Source organism: Mobula birostris, chromosome 1 (genome assembly GCF_030028105.1).
Source record: "Mobula birostris isolate sMobBir1 chromosome 1, sMobBir1.hap1, whole genome shotgun sequence".
Classification (NCBI taxonomy): domain Eukaryota; kingdom Metazoa; phylum Chordata; class Chondrichthyes; order Myliobatiformes; family Myliobatidae; genus Mobula; species Mobula birostris.
In genome coordinates this window covers 50,909,667-50,930,895 of record NC_092370.1, presented here as the reverse complement: position 1 = coordinate 50,930,895, position 21,229 = coordinate 50,909,667, and positions in this window count along the sequence as shown.

Here is a 21,229-nt window from a genome sequence, read left to right as displayed (position 1 = left end):
GGAAATGTTTCAAAAGATCTTGAAATCTGTAGTTCATTAAGTTAATTCAAAGGCACGTTGCTTAAGGGGAAATTACATGCTTCAGATTTCAGTGAGAGTAATTCAAAAGAGGTATTTTTAGGAGTATTGTAGATAGCCTGTGGAATATCATTGTGTTCACTGATGCCATCTTTAAATTCTACCAAAGTGCATGACCATATAGCTCTCTACACCATATTCCATCTGCTACTTCTTTACCCATTCCTCCAATCTGTCTAAGTCCATCTGCAGACTCCCTGTTTCCTCAACACTACCTGCCCCTCCACCTATCTTTATATTGTCTGCAAACTTGGCCACACAGCCATCAATTCCATCATCTAAATCATTGACATGTAATGTGAAAAGAAGCAGTCCCAACATTGACCCCTGCAGCACACCACTAGTCACCAGTAGCCAACCAAGATAGGCCTCCTTTATTTTCACTTTTTGCCTCCTTCCAGTCAGCCAACCTTCTTACCAAGCTAGTACCTTTCCTGTAATACCATAGGCGTTTATCTTCTTGGGCAGCCACGTGTGTGGCACCTTGTCAAAGGCCTCATGAAAATCCAAATAAATAACGTCCAATGACTCTCCTTTGTCTATCCTAAGCAACCAACTCAAAATGCTGGAGAAACTCAATAGGTCAGGCAGCATCTATGGAAATGAGCAAGCAGTCAATATTTCAGATCAAGGCCTTCCTTCAGGACTAGAAAAGAAGTAGGAAGATGCCAAAATAAAATAATTCCAACAAATTTATCAGATAAGATTTCCCCTTAAGGAAACTATGACGACTTTGGTTACTTTATCATGTGCCTCCAAGAAATGTGAAAGCTCATCCTTAATAATGGACTCCATCATCTTCCCAACCACTGACATCAGGACAATTGGCCTATAATTTCCTTTCTTCTGTCTCCCTCCCTTCTTAAAGTGTGAAGTGACATTTACAATTTTCCAGACCTCAGGAACCATTCCAAAATCTAATGATTCTTGAAAGGTCATTACTAATGCCTCCACAATATCTTCAGCTGTCTCTTCAGAACCCTAGGATGTAGTCCATCTGGTCTATGTGACTTATCTACCTTCAGAGCTTTCAGTTTCCCAAGCACCTTCTCTTCAGTAATAGCAATGACACTCACTTCTGTCCCTTGACATGATCGAATATCTGGTATACCACAGTGAAGACTATTGCAAAATTCTCAAGTTTATCTGCCATTACTTTGCCCCTCTTACTATCTCTCCAGTTCAATATCCACTCACAACTCTCTTTTACTCTATATATCTGAAAAAACCTTTTGTAAACTTTTATATTTTCATCTGGCTTATCTTCTAGGTAAGGTATGCTGAAGAAACTGTTAGTAAAATTTAAAGATTTTAAATATGTGCAATTAAAAGCACGTCAAACTAAGTTTAATTAAACAATTGTGAAACAGGAAAAATGCAAAAAGATAAACTTAGCTCTGGTTACTTTTCTAATGAAAGTTGGCTCTTCAAATGAATGTAGTCCTATTATACACAAATAGTGGCTATCATAAAACAAAGGGTCTTGTTATGAGGATTGTATGGCCTCTTACTGTTGTTAAAAAGAATAGCAAATCCAAGAAGGAGCAAGATTACATTAAACTTTATACATAAACATGCATTGAAGTAAAACTAAACAAGATTAATATATAAATGTCTATTGTTGAGTTCATTGAAGCAAATGAGGCTACACCTCATCTACTAGTATTAGTTAATGTAAAGCTGAGGGGCCAGAGAGGAAGTGTATCCATCTTTTGGAGCAACTCTATGCTTTCTTTTCTTTTTACATCTTTTTATTGAATAAGTATACAAAAAGATAAGCCATATAGGCACTAATACACTGTTAGAATATAATAAAATTACAGAAGATATTAATACAGAAAAAAGTGATACAATGTAATTTAAACATAACATAACATAATAGTATACTAATTTTTATATATATATCAATAGAGAAAAGGAAAAAAAAAACCCAAAAAACCCACCGTGCAACTAACTAAAAGTGAAGCAAAGCAATGGGCTAACTTGGAACCAAGTAGAGTTAAAGAACTTAAAATCACGTCCTCAAACCCGACCTCAGTTAAAAACAGTAAAAAAAAACAAGAAAGGTATATAAATATGGAGCAAAAAAGAGAAGAAAAAAAAATTACATTAAATGAAAATATTGAATAAAAGATCTCCAGGTCTGTTCAAATTTAAGTGAGGAATCAGAAAGATTGCTTCTAACTTTCTCCAAATTCAAGCATAATATCGTCTGAGAAAACCAAAAAAAGGTAGTCGGAGCATTAAGCTCTTTCCAATGTTGTAAGATACATCTTTTCACCATTAAAGTAAGAAATGCAGTCATTCTACAGGCTGAAGGAGAATGATTACTGGAAATTTTAGGTAGTCCAAAGATAGCAGTAATAGGGTGAGGAGAGATATCTATATTCAATACCTTTGAGATAATATTAAAAATGTCTCTCCAAAAAGTTTCCAGAGTAGGACAAGACCAAAACATACGAGTTAAAGAGGCTAACTGCCCCGGACATCTATCACAAAAAGGATTAATATGAGAATAAAAGCGAGCTAATTTATCTTTGGACATATGTACTCTATGAACAACTTTAAATTGAATTGGGGAATGTTTAGCACAGATACAGGAAGTATTGACTAATTGTAAAATCTGCCCCCAGTCATCCACGGGAATGATAAACCCCAATTCCTGTTCCCAATCTACCCTAATCTTATCAAATGGAGCTTTCCTAAGTTTCATAATAATATTATAAATCATAGCCGATGCACCTTTCTGACATGGATTAAGGTTAATTATAGTATCTAAAATGTATGTAGGAGGAAGCATTGGAAAAGAAGAAAGTATAGTACTTAGGAAATTTCTAACTTGTAGATATCTAAAAAAATGTATTCTTGATAAATTATATTTATTAGATAATTGTTCAAAAGACGTAAGGGAACCATCTAAAAATAAATCCAAAAACCGTGAAATACCATTAGTCTTCCAAATTTGAAAAGCACGATCCGTAAAAGAGGGAGGAAAAAATGTTACCTAAAATAGGAAACGCTAGCCCAAATTGATAAAGATCAAAAAATTTTCTGAATTGAAACCAAATACGTAAGGTATATTTAACTATCGGGTTAGATACCTGTTTGAGGCGTTTCAAATCAAAAGGAAGAGAGGAACCTAAAATAGAGCCAAGTGTATAGCCCTGAACAGATTGTAATTCCAATGCTACCCATTTAGGAATGGATAGTATATCCTGGTCAAGTAACCAAAATTTCATATGTCGAATATTAATTGCCCAATAATAGAATCTAAAGTTAGGTAATGCTAAACCTCCATCTCTCTTAGCTTTCTGTAAATGTATTTTACCCAGTCTCGGGTTTTTATTTTGCAAAATAAATGAAGAAATTTTTGAGTCAACTTTATCAAAAAAAGGATTTTGGAACAAAAATCGGTAGTGCCTGAAATATATATAGAAATTTTGGCAGAAAAAACATCTTAACTGCATTAATACGACCAATCAAAGTTAAATATAAAGGAAACCATTTAGACGAAAGTTGAATAATATGGTCAATTAAGGGTAAAAAGTTAATCTTAAATAAATCTTTGTATTTACAAGTAATTTTAATCCCAAGATATGAAAAATAATTATTAATCAATTTAAACGGAAAGTTATGATATAAGGGAAGTTGTTTATTAATTGGGAAAAGTTCACTCTTGCTAAGATTTAATTTATAACCTGAAAAGAGACTAAATTGTGCTAATAACTCTAAAACAGCAGGGATGGATTTTTGAGGATTAGAAATATATAAAAGTAAGTCATCAGCATAGTTTATGGGACTTTAAGCCCCGAGTTATCCCAGTAATATTTGGAGATTCTCGAATAGCAATTGCAAGAGGTTCTAATGCAATATCAAATAATAAAGGACTAAGCGGACAACCTTGTCGGGTACCTCGAAAAAGAGGGAAAAAAGGTGAGCTTAGAGAGTTAGTACAGACCGAGGCCACAGGAGAATGATATAACAGTTTAATCCAGGATACAAATTTCGAGCTAAAATTAAACATTTCAAGCACCTTAAATAAGTAAGGTCATTCTACTCTACCAAAAGCTTTCTCAGCATCTAAAGAGATAACACACTCAGGAACATTTTGTGAGGGGGTATAAACAACATTTAACAGTGTACGAATATTATAAAAAGAGTAACGACCTTTAATAAAAACCCGATTGGTCTTCCGAAATAATAAAAGGAAGTACTTTTTCTAATCTGTTTGCTAATAACTTAGAAAAAATTTTAGAATCAACATTTAATAAAGATATTGGTCTGTAAGATGCACATTGAGCAGGATCTTTATCCTTCTTTAATATTAGAGAGATTGATGCTCTATTGAAAGATTCGGGAAGTTTACCAAGTTTTAATGAAGCCTCGAAAACCCTACAGAACCAAGGGATTAATGAAGGTGTAAAACATTTATAAAATTCTACGGTAAACCCATCAGGGCCAGGAGCTTTTCCCAAGTTCATAAAGGAAATAACATTCTTAATCTCATCAGTGGTAATGGGAGTATCTAGCATAGAAGACATATCCTGTGAAATCTCAGGGAAGTCTAGGTTATCTAAAAAATCATTCATATATTTAGAGTCTCGAGGAGACTCTGATTGATATAAGGAAGAATAAAAATCAAAGAAGGTTTGATTAATCCCCGCATGATCAAGTATCAGTCGGTCATTTTGATTATAAATCTGATTAGTTTGAGATTTAGCATAATTAGACTTCAATTGGTTAGCCAACAGTTTGCCAATTTTGTCACTGTGTACATAAAATTCACTTCTTGTTTTCTTTAATTGGTTTACAATCGAGGACAAAAGTAATAAGCTGTTTTCCATTTGAAGTTCAGTTCTTTGTTTATATAACTCCTCAGAGGGAGCTGTAAACATATTTCTTATCAATTTCCTTAATCTTGTCCACAATTACCAACTCCTCCTGCTTCAGCTTCTTCCTCAAAGCAGCAGAATACGAAATAATCTGACCACGAATAAAAGCTTTAAAAGTATCCCAAAGAATGTTCACAGAAATATCCTCTGTATAGTTGATTGTAAAAAAAAAGATCAATCTGTTCATTCATAAAATTAACAAAGTCTGAGTCCTGAAGCAACAGCGAATTAAAACGCCATTGTCTATTATTTTGTGTATTGGCCTGATTTTTAATAGAAAGCTTAAGTGGAGCATGATCCGAAATGGTTATAGAGTCATAATCACATTTAATCACTGAAGAAATAAGACGAGAGTCAATAAAGAAATAATCAATTCTTGAATAGGAATGGTGAACATGTGAAAAAAAAGAAAAATCTTTTTCCTAAGGATGCAAAAAATGCCAAATGTCTGTCGACCCAGAATCAGAGAGGAATGAATTAATCAAAGTTGCAGATTTATTAGGTAAGGTCCGTAGAGGAGCTGAACGGTCCAAAGCTGGAGATAAACAGGTATTAAGATCTCCGCCCCAGATCAATGAAAACTCATTCAAATTCAGGAACTGACTGAATAATGATTTATAAAATTCCGGACAGTCCATATTGGGAGCATAAACATTAACCAAAACTACCTTTTTATTAAATAGTAGACCACTAACCAGTAGAAATCGACCATTCGGATCAGAGATAATATCATGTTGTATAAAAGTAACTGAGGAGTCTATAAAAATAGAGATGCCTCGAATCTTAGCATTAGAGTTCGAATGAAACTGTTGTTCCTTCCAGAATTTAAAAAAACGTAGTCTGTCCCCCCTCCGCACATGGGTAGAACAGCTCTATGCTCAGTGCTGAGTCCAGGAGCAATGCTGGATTTTAGGCAGATGCACATCAATTAGCAAACACATTCCTGATTCCTACTATCAATACCAAGTCACTAGAATTTCAAGATGGTCATTATAAAAAGGATGAAGTGATGGGATCATAATGATTCCAGCTGTAGAAATGTCAGAAGTTCAAAGGACAAATACTGTGCTTGATTATTTCTTCATGGATTTCTGAATATTGTATTCATTGTCTATGGTTTTCAGCTTGAGCGTGGCCATCAGTCTTATCTCCAACTTTAAATTAAGCCACTTTACTGAAATATGAAACATTTTAAGACACAAGATTAGAATAATTTTCATTATTATCAAATATAAGCAAGGAATCAAAATGTGTGATTACCCAGTGTCCATTAAATTCAGTGCAGGTGGCAGCAAATTTACCTTACTTCACACTCAGCCAAAGACATCCACAACCTCTTTGGTCAGCCAGCCCTAAGAGCTGGACTGCTATCCAAACTGGATGGTACATGTTAAAGCTAAACTCCACGGCTTAAAGAATGCCAATATCTATTTGAATTGTAATACAGGATGGAATGAATGCCACTCTGGGATATTATCAAGAGACGCATATTCTGTAAAATGTTTTTTGATGCACTGAAGGCTTTGGTGGAGGAGGTGCAATGTGGAATCATTCGCAAGCTCCAGAGGCACAGAAACGCCAACTGTCTTTATATCAGACATTTAAGGGAGGACAGTGCCAGGTCCTTAGCAGTGACAGGTGTTGAAAGTATACTCTCTGGTCACATCAATTTTCAACATTCAAAGTAAATAATTTGTTATCAAAGTACATACTCACTCAATGTCAACAAAACCAGAGAGCTGATTATTGATGACGGAAGAGGAAACTGGAGGTTCACGGGCCAGTCTTTATCAAGGGATCAGAGGTGGAGATGGTCAGCATCTTTAAATCTCTTGGTGTATCATTTCAGAGGATCTGTCCTGGATCCAGCATATAGCAAAGAAGGCACATAATGCCTCATCTTTCTAAGAAGTTTGCACAGATTCAGCATGTTGTCCAGAACTTTAATAAACTTCTATAGATAAGCTGTGGAAAATATATTGACTGGTTACATCACAGCCTGGTTTAGGAACACCAGTTCCCTTGAAGGTAATGTCCTACAAAAATGTAATGGTTATGGCCCAGTCCATCACTAGTAGAGCCCTCCCCAATACTGAGCACAGTTACAAGGAGTGCTGTCATAGGAAAGCATCATCCATCATTAAGGACCCCCACTATTTGAGCCATGCGCTCTTCTGACTACTGCCATCAGGATTGAGGTGCAGGAGTCTTTGGTCCCACATCATGAGGTTCAGAAACAGTTATTACCTCTCAACCTTAAGGTTCTTGAACCAGAGTGGATAACTTCACTCTCCCGAATACTGAACTGATTCCTTAACCTATGGGCTCACTTCTAAGACTCTACAACTCATTGAACATAGAACATAGAAATCTACAGCACATTACAGGCCCTTCGGCCCACAATGTTGTGCCGACCATGTAACCTACTCTAGAAACTGCCTAGCGCTCATGTTCTCAATAATTATTGCTTATTTATTTAGTACTTACACAGTTTGTTGTCTTTTGAACTCTAGTTGTTTGTCCATCTTTGTTTTTCATTGATTTTATTGTGCTTCTTTGTATCTACTGTGAATTACCACAAGAAAAGGAATCTCAGGGTTGTATATGTTGACATATACAGTACTGTGTGAAAGAGATAGATAGATAGGTAGACAACAAACCTACCTATAGATAAATAGGTAGACACCCTAGCATGTGCACTCTACAGCTTTTACACTGTACTGTATTGGTCAACAATGAAGCAGAAAGTGAGTTTTCAAATCTGTCTGGAGCAAAGGATGCTGGGTATGGTGAAGATAGAGCGCCACAGAAGGGGCAGATGGCAGAGGAGAAGTGACAAGGCAAGGGACGGCATGATCACAGACAGAATCAGCCCTGAGACACCAGGCAATGTCATTTGATTCCAAACAATTAGTTTATTGATCATTACAGAATATCTTTCTGGTGCTTTTACACCCTTCCCTCTTCCTTCCCCTTTCCCAACCATAATTCCCCACTTGCTGATCCATTCCCACTCTCAGTGCACAATAGAGACCCATATCAGAATCAGGTTTATCATCATTCACATATGTCATGAAATTAGTTTTTGTTTTACCCCTGCCATATATACGTGCCCAATAGTACTGTACGTACTTTGACAATAAATTCACTTCGAACTTTCAATATTATTTGATGGTAATGATGATGACGAAGGCGGCGGCATCCTTCTGTCTTGAAGGGCAATAGATTTGTGGCACTGCAGTGACCTCTCCAGGGCACAAGTATACATAGAAAGTATGGAGATCCTGACATGCCCAGTCATTAAGATCCCCCTCTCAGCCTCACCAGTGTGGCCCAAAGGAAAGCAAAGCAATACGTTTGGCACCATCTTGGCTGCAGAAGCTGCTGGAAGGATGTTCATTGACGTCCAGCTGCTTTATCTGACTCCACTCCAGATTTTCTGTCTGGGTTTACTCCCGTGGCCCTTGTCGCTCCAGAAGCTGCCAACAAGGCTATTTACCCATTGCTGAGGATCTGGTTCACAAGCGTGTCCACACGGTAATTGGCCTGCGTGCTACGTGTGCAAGAGGCAGACCTCCTCCCAATTCTCTGTAGTTCACCCTGAGTCCAAAAGGAGTTCAGTTTCCGTGTGCCACCATTCAGGAGGTACCACATGAGGTTTGCTGTTGGAGAAGCTATACTTATATATTATACTTTATTGTTGCCAAACAATTGATACTAGAACATACAATCATCACAGTGATATTTGATTCTGTATGTACTGGCAGGGAGAGACTTACGCATTCAGGTCTCCTTATTGCGAGACTGTTAGCCAACGGAGGAGGCTGAAAGCAAGAGCAATGAGCACTAACCACTACACTTCCACACAAGAGGCATCACAACAACCATTTGACACACAAATTCATAAGTATGTCACCTTGAGATTCATTTTCTTGCAGGTATTCGCAGGAAAACAAAGAAATACAAAAGAAACAATTAAAACAAAAACATACAAAATAACAATGTACAAAAGAATACAATCTGAGCAAATAAAAATAAGTAAGTGAGCAGCCCTTTAGCCCCTGGCTAACAGCCACTGGACTCAGCAGTGTGAAAACCAGCTTTTACAGACTCCATACGTTTAGGGTCGATATGATTTGGGTCCCAACAAACCCAGGAGGTTGGGATATCTCGCTCACCAGAACCCTGGACTGAGTGAATGCTGCCCACTTGCAATTTCCCATCAGCAAAAATAACAGATCATATACTGCAGACAATTACAAAGGAAGTATATTTACAAATTTCAGCTTTATCAAACTTTTAGTAGAAAAGAAAAACTAAATAAATAAAAAGGGCCTATCACAGTTAACCCAGTTCAAATGTGCACTAAGTTGGAGCTCATCTTTAAGTCGCATGCTGGAACCACCATCTGCGTGAAAGCAAACACCACCTTCCGAATGTCGCTTAGAATCCGCCTCAAACAAACAGGATCCTGCACAGGAGTATTGGTCCTTCCTCCTGGAAGCCATTCATCCTCAGCCATCTTCCGTCCTGTCTTCTCCCAGCTCCCGCCGAAAGGACCTCAACCCACACTGTGTCCGTCACAAAAGCCTCTCTGCCCAGCGTTCTCTAGAACCCTCTCCCAATTCGGTCACCCTGATTAGATGACATTACATTCCTAAGCATGAACATCACAACCCCTTACCTTCAGCTCAAACCCAAACATGCTGAAAGAACAGACTGCTCTTACAGAACTCCTAAAAATAAAATATCTACAGCATAGCAGTAAAAGTCTTAACCAGTGTGTTACATAAATAAGTAAATAATAACACTGAGAACATGAGTTGTGAAGTCCTTGACAGTCTGTAGGTTGTGGATTCAGTTCAGAGTTGAAGTGAATGAAGATATCAACACTGGTTTAGGAACCTGGTGCTTGGAGGGTAATACTGTTCCTGAACCTGGTGGTATAGGCCCTAAGGGTCCTGTATTAACGTCCCGATGGCAGCAGTGAAAAGAGGCAATGGTCTGGATGGTGGGAGTCCAAGATAATGGATGCTGCTTTTTTGTGGCAGTGTTCCTTATAAATGTACTCAATAGTGGACAGGGCTTTGCCCGTGATAGATAATAGTGTTAACAGTGAAGCCAATTATGGGCAGCTTCACTGATTTGCACAATGGAGAAGAAAAAGTGTGGTTGTTTTGTTAAGTGCTGAAGGACACTCTGACTACAGACTAAAGCTCTGAAGACATTATTTTTCCATTATGAATTTGATTAATTTAATGCCAAAGCAAAGTGTATTGTTTCAATTGTTTCTCTGCCACCTTACCCTTGCATTTTCTATGGCAAAATTTAGAAACATAGAAAATCTACAGCACAATACAGACCCTTTGGCCCACGATACTGTGCTGAGCATGTACTTATTTTAGATATTACCCAGGGTTACCCATAGCCCCTCTATTTTTCTAAGCTCCATGTACCTGTCCAGGAGTCTCCTAAAAGACCCTATCATACCCACCACCATCAACATCGCTGGCAGCCCAGTCAACTCCCTCACCATCCTCTGCGTAAAAAAAACTTGTCCCTGACATCTTCTCTATAGCTACTTCCAAGCACCTTAAAACTGCGCCCTCTTGTGTTAGCCATTTCAGCCTTGGGAAAAAGCCTCTGACTATCCACATGATCAATGCCTCTCATCATCTTATACACCTCTCATCCTCCGTCGCTCCAAGGCGATAAGGCCAAGTCCACCCAACCTGTGGTCATAGGGCATGCTTCCCAATCCAGGAAACATCTTTGTAAGTCTCCTCTGCACCCTTTCTATAGTTTCCACATCCTTCCTGTAGTAGTAGCAGTCGTAGTAGTAGTAGTAGTCATACTTTATTCATCCTGGGGGAAATTGGTTTTCGTTACAGTTGCACCATAAATAATAAATAGTAATAGAACCATAAATAGTTAAATAGTCATATGTAAATTATGCCAGTAAATTATGAAGTAAGTCCAGGACCAGCCTATCGGCTCAGGGTGTCTGACCCTCCAAGGGAGGAGTTGTAAAGTTTGATGGCCACAGGCAGGAATGACTTCCTATGACGCTCTGTGCTGCATCTCGGAGGAATGAGTCTCTGGCTGAATGTACTCCTGTGCCCAGCCAGTACATTATGTAGTGGATGGGAGACATTGACCAAGATGGCGTGCAACTTGGACAGCATCCTCTTTTCAGACACCACTCTGAGAGAGTCCAGTTCCATCCCCACAACATCACTTGCCTTACAAATGAGTTTGTTGATTCTGTTGGTGTCTGCTACCCTCAGCCTGCTGCCCCAGCACACAATAGCAAACATGATAGCACTGGCCACCACAGACTCGTAGAACATCCTCAGTATCATCCGGCAGATGTTAAAGGACCTCAGTCTCCTCAGGAAATAGAGACGGCTCTGACCCTTCTTGTAGACAGCCTCAGTGTTCTTAGACCAGTCCAGTTTATTCTCAATTCAAATCCCCAGGTATTTGTAATCCTCCACCATGTCCACACTGACCCCCGGATGGAAACAGGGGTCACCGGTACCTTAGCTCTCCTCAGGTCTACCACCAGCTCCTTAGTCTTTTTCACATTAAGCTGCAGATAATTCTGCTCACACCATGTGACAAAGCTTCCTACCATAGCCCTGTACTCAACCTCATCTCCCTTGCTGATGCATCCAACTATGGCAGAGTCATCTGAAAACTTCTGAAGATGACAAGACTCTGTGAAGTAGTTGAAGTCCGAGGTGTAAATAGTGAAGAGAAAGGGAGACAAGACAGTCCCCTGTGGAGCCCCAGTGCTGCTGATCACTCTGTTGGACACACAGTGTTGCAAGCACACGTACTGTGGTCTGCCAGTCAGGTAATCGAGAATCCATGATACCAGGGAAGCATCCACCTGCATAGCTGTCAGCTTCTCCCGCAGCAGAGCAGGGCGGATGGTGTTGAACGCACTGGAGAAGTTAAAAAACATGACCCTCACAGTGCTCGCTGGCTTGTCCAGGTGGATGTAGACACGGTTCAGCAGGTAGACGATGGCATCCTCAAATCCTAGTCGGGGCTGGTAAGCGAACTGGAAGGGATCTAAGTGTGGCCTGACCATAGGCCAGTGCAGCTCCAGAACAAGTCTCTCCAGGGTTTTCATGATGTGGGAGGTCAATGCCACCGGTCTGTAGTCATTGAGGCCACTAGGGCGCGGCGTCTTTGGCACAGGGACGAGGCAGGATGTCTTCCACAGTACAGGAACCCTCCAGAGCCTCAGGCTCATGTTGAATACATGGCAAAGTTCTCCACATAGCTGAGGGGCACAGGCTTTGAGCACCCTGGTACTGACACCATCCGGTCCTGCAGCCTTGCTTGGGTTGAGACGTTTCAACTGTCTTCTCACCTGTTCAGCCGTGAAGCCCACTGTGGTGGTTTCGTGTGGGGGAGGGGTATAGTCATGAGATCAGGGTGGGGGACTGTGAGGAGGGGTAGGAGGGGAGAGTGAAATATGTGTGGTTGGGGGCCAACAACAGACGGATCATGTGGGGGATGGGCAGGTGTCACAATGTCAAACCTGTTAAAGAACAGGTTAAGTTCGTTGGCCCTGTCCACACTGCCTTCAGCCCCTCTGTTGCTAGTTTGCCGAAACCTAGTGATGGTCCTCATCCCCCTCCAGACCTCTCCCATGTTGTTCTGCTGGAGTTTCCACTCAAGTTTCCTCCTGTACCTCTCTTTAGCCTCCCTTATCCTGGCTTTCAGGTCCCTCTGTTTTGCCCTCAGCTCCTCCCTATTTCCATCTCTAAACACCCTCTTTTTAGCGTTCAGGATGTCCTTAATGTCCTTTGTCACCCATAGCTTGTTATTTGAATAACAAAAGACAGTTCTTGTCGGAACATTGCCATCCACACAGAAGTTAATGTAATCAGTGATGCATTCTGTGAGCCCATCAATATCCTCTTCATGTGGCTCACAGATTGCCTGCCAGTCTGTTACCTCAAAACAACCCTGGAGCACCTCATAAGCCTCCTCCGACCATTTCCTTACTGTCCTCGAGGTTGCAGGTGCTAGTGAGGTGACCAGAACTGAGCACTGTTCTCCAAGTGAGGTCCGACCAGGGTCTTATAAAGCTGTAACATTACCTCGTGGCTCTTAAACTCAATCCCACAGTTGATGAAGGTCAATGAACTGTGTGCCTTCTTAACCACATATTCAACCTGCGCAGCGGCTTTGAGTGTCCTATGGACCCGGACCCCAAGATCCCTCTGATCCTCCACACTACCAAGAGTCTTATCATTAATACCATATGCTGCCATCATATTTGACCTACCAAAATGAACCACTTCACACTTATCTGGGTTGAACTCCATCTGCCACTTCTCAGCCCAGTTTTGCATCCTATCAATATCCCACTGTAACCTCTGACAGCCCTCCACACTGTCGACAACACCCTCAACCTTTGTATCACCAGCAAATTTACTAACCCATCCCTGCACTTCCTCATCCAGATCATTTATAAAAATCATGAAGAGTAGGGGTCCCAGAACAGATCCCTGAGGCACACCACTGCTCACTGACCTCCATGCAGAATATGACCCATCTAAAACCACCTTGCCTTCTGTGGGAAGCAAATTCTGGATCCAAAGCAATGTCCCCTTTAATCCCATGCCTCCTTACTTTCTCAATAAACCTTGCATGGGGTACCTTATCAAATGCCTTGCTGAAATCCATATACACTACATCTACTGCTCTATCTTCATCAGTGTGTTTAGTCACATCCTCAAAATATTCAATCAGGCTTGTAAGGCATGACCTGCCTTTGACAAAGCCATGTTGACTATTCCTAATCATATTATTCCTCTCCAGATGTTCATAAATCCTGCTCCATCAACTTACCAACCACTGATAAAAGACTCACTGGTCTATAACATCCCAGGCTATCTCTACTCCCTTTCTTGAATAAGGGTACAATCTCTGCAACTCTCCAATCCTCTAGAACCTCTCCTGTCCCCATTGATGATGGAAATATAATTTTCAGAGGCTCAGTAATCTCCTCCCTCGCCTCCCACAGTAGCCTGGGGTATATCTTGTTCGGTTCCGGTCATTTATCCAACGTGATGCTTTCCAAAAGCTCTTTCCTAATGTCTATATGCTCAAGCTTTTCAATCCACTGTAAGTTATCCCTACAATCACCAAGATCCTTTTCTGTAGTGAATACTGAAGCAAAGTATTCATTCAGTACCTCTGCTATCTCCTTCGGTTCCATGCACACTTTTCCACTGTCACACTTAATTAGTAGCATTCTCTCATGTCTTATCCTCTTACTCTTCACATACTTGTAGAATGCCTTGGGGTTTTCCTTAATCCTGCTCACCAAGGCCTTCTCATGGTCCCTTCTGGCTCTCCTAATTTCATTCTTAAGCTCCTTCCTGCTAGCCTTATAATTTTCTAGATCTCTATCTTCACCTAGCTTTTTGAACCTTTCGTAAGCTTTTCTTTTCTTCTTGACTAGATTTTCAACAGCCTTTGTACACCACAGTTCCTGTACCCTACCATCCTTTCCCTGTCTCTTAGTACGTACCTATGCAGAACGCCACGCAAATATCCCCTGAACATTTGCCACATTTCTGTTGTACATTTCTCTGAGAACATCTGTTCCCAATTTATGCTTCCAAGTTCCTGCCTGATAGCATCACATTTCCCCTTACTCCAATTAAACACTTTCCTAACTTGTCTGTTCCTATCCCTCTCCAATGATTATGATCATGATCTCCAAAATGCTCTCCCACTGAGACACCTGACACCTGACCAGGTTCAGTTCCCAATACCAGATCAAGTACAGCCTCTCCTCTTGTAAGCTTATATACAAATTGTGTCAGAAACCTTCCTGAACACACCTAACAAACTTCACCCCATCTAAACCTCTCGCTCTAGGGAGATGCCAATCAATATTTGGGAAATTAAAATCTCCCACCACAGCAACCCTGTTATTATTACGCGTTTCCAGAATCTGTTTCCCCATCTTCTCCTCGATGTCCCTGTTACTATTTGGAGGTCTATAAAAAAAAAACACCCAGTAGAGTTATTGATCCCTTTCCATTCCTAACTTCCACCCACAGAGACTCAGTAGACAATCCTTCCAAGAATTCCTCCTTTTCTGCAGCCATGACACTATCTCTGATCAACAGTGCCACACCCCACCTTTTTTGCCGCCTTCCCTGTCCTTTCTGAAACATCTAAAGTCTGGCACTCTAAGTAACCATTCCTGCCCTTGAGCCATCCAAGTCTCTATATGGCCACAATATCATAGCTCCAAGTATTGATCCAGGCTCTAAGCTCATCCGCTTTGTTCATGATGCTTCTTTCATTAAAATAGACACATCTCAAACCATCGGTCTGAGTGCTTCCCTTCTCTATCACCTACCTATTCTCCCTCTCTCAGTTTCTACAAGCTTTCTCTATTTGTGAGACAACCGCCCCTTCTTCCGTCTTTTCAGTTCGGTTCCCACCCCCCAGAAATTCTAGTTTAATCTCTCCACAATAGTCTTAGCAAACCTCCCCGCCAGGGTATTGGTCCCCCTTGCATTCAAGTGCCAACCATTCTTTTTTTTTTTTTTTTTTTAAACAGGTCATGCCTGCCCCAGAAGATATCCCAGTGATCTAGAAATCTGAATCCCTGCCCCCTACTCCAATCCCTCTGCCACGCATTTATCCTTCACCTTACTTTGACTTCACTCTGCTTTATTAAGTGCCATTTATTTCAAGTCTAAGACTATTACCATTGTTTTGGATACTTTCTGAACTTTCTTCCTTCCATAATATTAAATTTGTCCAAGAGTTTTTCTTCTTGTGGTTTGCAGTGCCAATTCCATGCCAAAGAGAAATCTATGACTTTGATGAATTATTCTGCTGAAATAAGAATCCTGTTCTATAATTTAGCACATTTCTGTTTTTTTTATACTACAGATCGAGTTTATGTCCTAGATCTAAGATGCTCTAAAAATATGACAGAGTATCCCAAAGGACCTTTTCTTTGTGTCATCTTTTATTACCATGTAGCAGTATAACTGTTAACAAGTCATCCTGAGGCTTAGATGGTATCATGGTACAGCTAGTAGAGCTGCTGCCTCAATACCAGAGACTTGGGTTTGACTCTGAGCTTGGTTGTTGTCTGTATAGAGTTTGCATATTCTCTTATGATAACATGTTTTCCTCTGACTATTTTGTTTCACCCACATCCCAAAGACACATGGGTCTATCAGTTACTTGGCCTCTACAAATTGTGCCAAGGGTGTATGCAAGTCGTAGAACTTGGAGGGAGTTGATCAGAATATGGGGAGAATAAAAAATGAGATTAACGTTGGACTAGTTTAAATGAGTTGTTGGAGGCCTCCACTGACCTAATCGCCCACAGTACTGGTCTTCATGCCCATCTCTCTCAGCCTCTATCACTCTTTAAAGCAATTACAAATTTTCACCCTCAGCTGACAGTATACAATAATGTTTTAGATATGACCTCCTCCTTGTGAATTATTTAATATGCTATAGCAAGATGCATTACTGTAAAATCAATATTTTCTCAGTTCTTTCCATATGCATTTGAAAATGTTTCTTGCTTATTGCTCTAATTTTAATGGCTAAACCTTCCAATCAAATCATTTTTTTACACTTCTTCTTATTACCTTGCAGAGGTGACTGTGAATTTTTATAGGTTGGTTAATTTATCCATTAAAGTAGAAATGAAAGTATTTTCAGATAAATGTGGGCAAGCAATTATAGGTTACTATTGCGAGACATTATTTCAGGCCCTGCTGCTTGAGATATGTTGGCTAGGGATTTAACTGCAGAGAAAAATGTGTCTTAATACACTGCCTCTCAGGGAGCCCGCAACTTTCTTTGAAAAGGGCCTCAGCTACTTGAACATCTGCACACACAGTCAAAGATTTTTAATGAAGTGGAACAAGAACTATATCTTACAGGTGAAAATAATTGAGATTGCTGAAGTATACTGGGGGCAAGGAACGGTGTGTTAAGATGATCCATGTTGAAGACTTGGATCTTGGGTGGGGATAGCAAGGTGGGAAAAGAGTTAGCAGAGGTGAGGATACATATGGGGCTGGAAGATTTGCAGTACTGAAGGGTGCTGCAGAATTGATTAGGGAAGTACAGAGGGATTTAGATGTTCTAGTGCACAAATCACAAAAAGACACCAAGCAGGTCCAACAAGTGATTTAGAAGAAATGCTTGCCTTTATTGTGAAGAAGTTGGAGTTTAAAAATAACGAGGTTTCATTACAGCTGCACAGGATGTTAATGAGTCCACAGCTGGAGAACTGAGCACATTTTTGGTCCCCTTACTCAAGCACGGGTATATTGGCTTTGGAGGCAGTGCAAATGAGATTCACCAGGCTAATCCATGGGATGAGAGGATTGTGGAGTGAAGAGACAGTAGACAGTTTTGATCTGTGTTCGTTTCAGTTTATAAGAATGAATCTTATTCAAATATGCATGATGTGAAGGGAACTTGACAGACATTTTCACTAGTGGGAGAGTCATGAACAAAGGGAAATGGCTGCAAAATAAGGAGATATTCAAAACTGAGGTGTGGAAAAATTTCTTCATTCAGAGGGTAGTGAATCTTTGGAATTCACTGCTTCACTGGTACAGGCAGATCATCAGAAATATTTAAGGTGGAGATAGATAAATATTTAAAAGATAGAGGAATTGAAGGTAATGGGGAACTGATACAGAAGAGGAATGAAGCCAGCATAGATCAGTCATGATCCACTCTAAGAAGGGAGGAATACAAAAGAAAAGAAATTATAGACCAGTTAGCCTAACCTCAGTGGTTGGGAAAGAGTTGTAATCTTTTAAGGATGAGGTTTCGGGGTACTTGGAGACTAATGGTAAAATAAGTCAAAGTCAGCATGATTTCTGCAAGGGAAATCTTGCTTGACAAATCTGTTAGAGTTCTTCAAGGAAGACAAAGGTAGGGTAAGCAGGGTAGACAAAGGAGAGGCAATGGATGTAATTTACTTAGACTTTCAGAAGACATTTGATAAGGTGCCACACATGAGGCTGCTTAACAATATAAAATCCTATGGTGTTACAGGAAAGCTATTGGCATGGATAGAGGAATGGCTGACAGGCAGGAGACAGTGAGTGGGAATAAAAGGGGCTTTTTCAAGTTGACTGCCAGTGACTCGTGGTGTTCCTCAGGGTCAGTATTGGGACCACTACTTTTCACATTGTTTTTCAGTGATTTGGATAATGGAATTGATGGCTTTGTGGCAAAGTTTGTGGATGATACAAAGCTAGGTGGAGGGGAAGGTAGTGCTGAGGAAGCAATGCGATTGCAGCAGGACTTAGACAAGTTTGAAGAATGAGCAAAAAAGCTAGATGAAATACAGTATTGGGAAATGTATAATAATGTATTTTGGTAAAAAGAGCAATAGTGTGGATTATTATCTAAATAGGGAAAAGGTTCAAACATCAAAGGTGCAGAGGGACTTAAGAATTCTTGTGCAAAACTCCCACAAGGTTAATTTACTAACTGAGTCAGTGGTAAAGAAGGCAAATGCAATGTTGGCACTTACTTCAAGGGGAATAAAATATAAAAGCAAGGAGATAATGCTGAGACTTTGTAGGACTTTAGTGAGGTCACACTTGGAGTATTGTCAACAGTTTTGGGCTCCGTACCTCAGAAAGAATATGGTGTCATTGGAGAGAGTCCAGAGCAGTTTCATGAGGATGATTCCAGGAATGAAGGGGTTAACATACGAGGACCATTTAGCATCTTTGGGCCTGAACTCACTGGAATTTAGAAGAATGTGGAGTATCTCATTGAAACCTACCAAATGTTGAAAGGACAAGATAGGGTTGATGTGGAGAAGATATTTCCTCTGATGGGAATATCCAGAACTAGAGGACACAGCCTCAAAATTGATGGGGCAACCTTTGAGAACAGAGGTAAGGAGGAATGTTTTTAGCCAGAGAGTAGTGAACATATGGAATGCTCTGCTACAAACTATGGTGAAATTCAAGTCTGTAGGTATATTTAAAGCAGAAGTTGATAGTTTCCTGATCAGTCAGGGCATCAAAGGATATGGTGAGAGGGCTGGTGTTATGGGGTTGAATGGGATTCAGGATCAGCCATGATGAAATAGTGGAGCAGACTCTGGGCTGAATGGCCTAATTCTGCTCCTATGTCTTAGGGTCTTATGGTCTTATGATTATATTAAATAAGAAGCAGGCTTAAGGGGCCTGTTGACCTATTTCAGCTCCTATTTTCTTGTCTTCCTGCAGAAATGCTGGGAAATATTTTGTGGGCTGGAGAGACTGGATGTTGGAGAGGTGATGTTCTACGTGCACTAAAATCAAATGGCACAAATAAACTCATGCACTTAGTACCAGTTGCTGTTATACTTGGGTGAAACCAAGATATTGATTGAGAGATTGGAGATTCTTTGGTCTGATAGTACCCAATTCATTGTAGGGAATCCAAGGCATCAATCTCTTCCTGGTTGGTTTCTTCTGTGATGTTTCAATAACTGGTACCCTAGAAACTTCTGAATCTGGATCTTAGACTTTGTGCCACATTTTTTTTGCTTAGAGCATGGAGTACTTAAGTGAAGGAGTTGAAATATTATATATATAAATAAATAAACTGGTAATGATTTCTGCCATCCCTTTACTTGAGAATCCAGATTAATTTTCTTCTCCATATAATTAAGGGCCATTGAATTTTTTTTTGCAATTTTCTTCAGTTTTTCGCAACCATTGAAAAGCCCATAAAAATGACAAATATCGCATTCTCAAGGGAACATAAATGACTAAAGTTATTAAACAGGCGATATGTCCAGGATACCCTGTTCTGTGGTGAAGGGAGTTTGGAGAGATTCAAATAGAAGTGTTTTGCTTGGGCTGAAAAATTGACCCTGTGACACTGACCCGACTCCCCACAGGAGGCACAGAGCAGAGCTGAAGAAAACAATGATTAAATGATGCAAACACAAGGAATTCTGCAGATGCTGGAAATTCAAGCAACACACATCAAAGTTGCTGGTGTACTCAGCAGGCCAGGCAGCATCTCTAGGAAGAGGTACAGTCGACGTTTCAGGCTGAGACCTTTCGTCAGGACTAACTGAAGGAAGAGCTAGTGAGAGATTTGAAGGTGGGAGGGCAGGGGGATCCAAAATGATAGAGAAGATAGGAGGGGGAGGGATGGAGCCAAGAGCTGGACAGGTGATTGGCAAAAAGGGATATAAGAGGATCTTGGGACAGGAGGCCCAGGGAGAAGGAAAAGGGGGAGGGGGGGAACCCAGAGGATGGGCAAGGGGTATAGTCAGGGGTATATTCACACATTCTTTCTCTCTCCCTCCTTTATCTCCCTCTGTCCCTCTGACTATACCCCTTGCCCATCCTCTGGGTTCTCCCCCCCCCACCCTTTTCCTTCTCCCTGGGCCTCCTGTCCCATGATCCTCTCATATTCCTTTTGCCAATCACCTGTCCAGCTCTTGGCTCCATCCCTCCCCCTCCTGTCTTCTCCTATCATTTTGGATCTCCCTCTCCCCCTCCCACTTTCAAATCTCTCACTAGCTCTTCCTTCAGTTAGTCCTGATGAAGGGTCTCGGCCTGAAACATCCACTGTACCTCTTCCTAATGATTAAATGAAACTTGTTAAGTGATGTGTTACGATTTTCACATCCTGCATATCACAGTATAATTTGCAAGTCTGAGTTTTTGTCATTGAATAAGAGCATATTAGTAGTATAAAGAAGTCAGGAAAGAAATAAGGGGAATTAGGAAAGCCAGGAGAAGCCATGAAAAGTCCTTGGCAAGTCAGATTACGGCGAATCCCAATGGATTCTATACATCCATCAAGAGCAAGAGGATAACTAGGGAGAGGGTAGGACCACTCGAGGAGAAAGGGGGGAGCATTTGCTTGGATGTGGAGAATGTGAGTGAGGTACTTAATGAGTACTTTAAGACTATAAGACCAAAAGAAATAGGAGCAGAATTAGGCCATCCAGCCCATCAGGTCTGCTCCACCTGTCCATCATGGCTGATCTGGAATCCCACTCAACCCCATACGCCTGCCTCTCGCCATATCCTTTGATGCCCTGACCGATCATGAAACTATCAACTTCCACCTTAAATATACCCATGGACTTGGCCTCCACAGCAGTCTGTGGCAGAGCATTTCACAGATACACTAGTCTCTGGCTAGAAAAAAATTCCTCTTTACCTCTGTTCTAAAAGGTCACCCCTCAAATTTGAGGC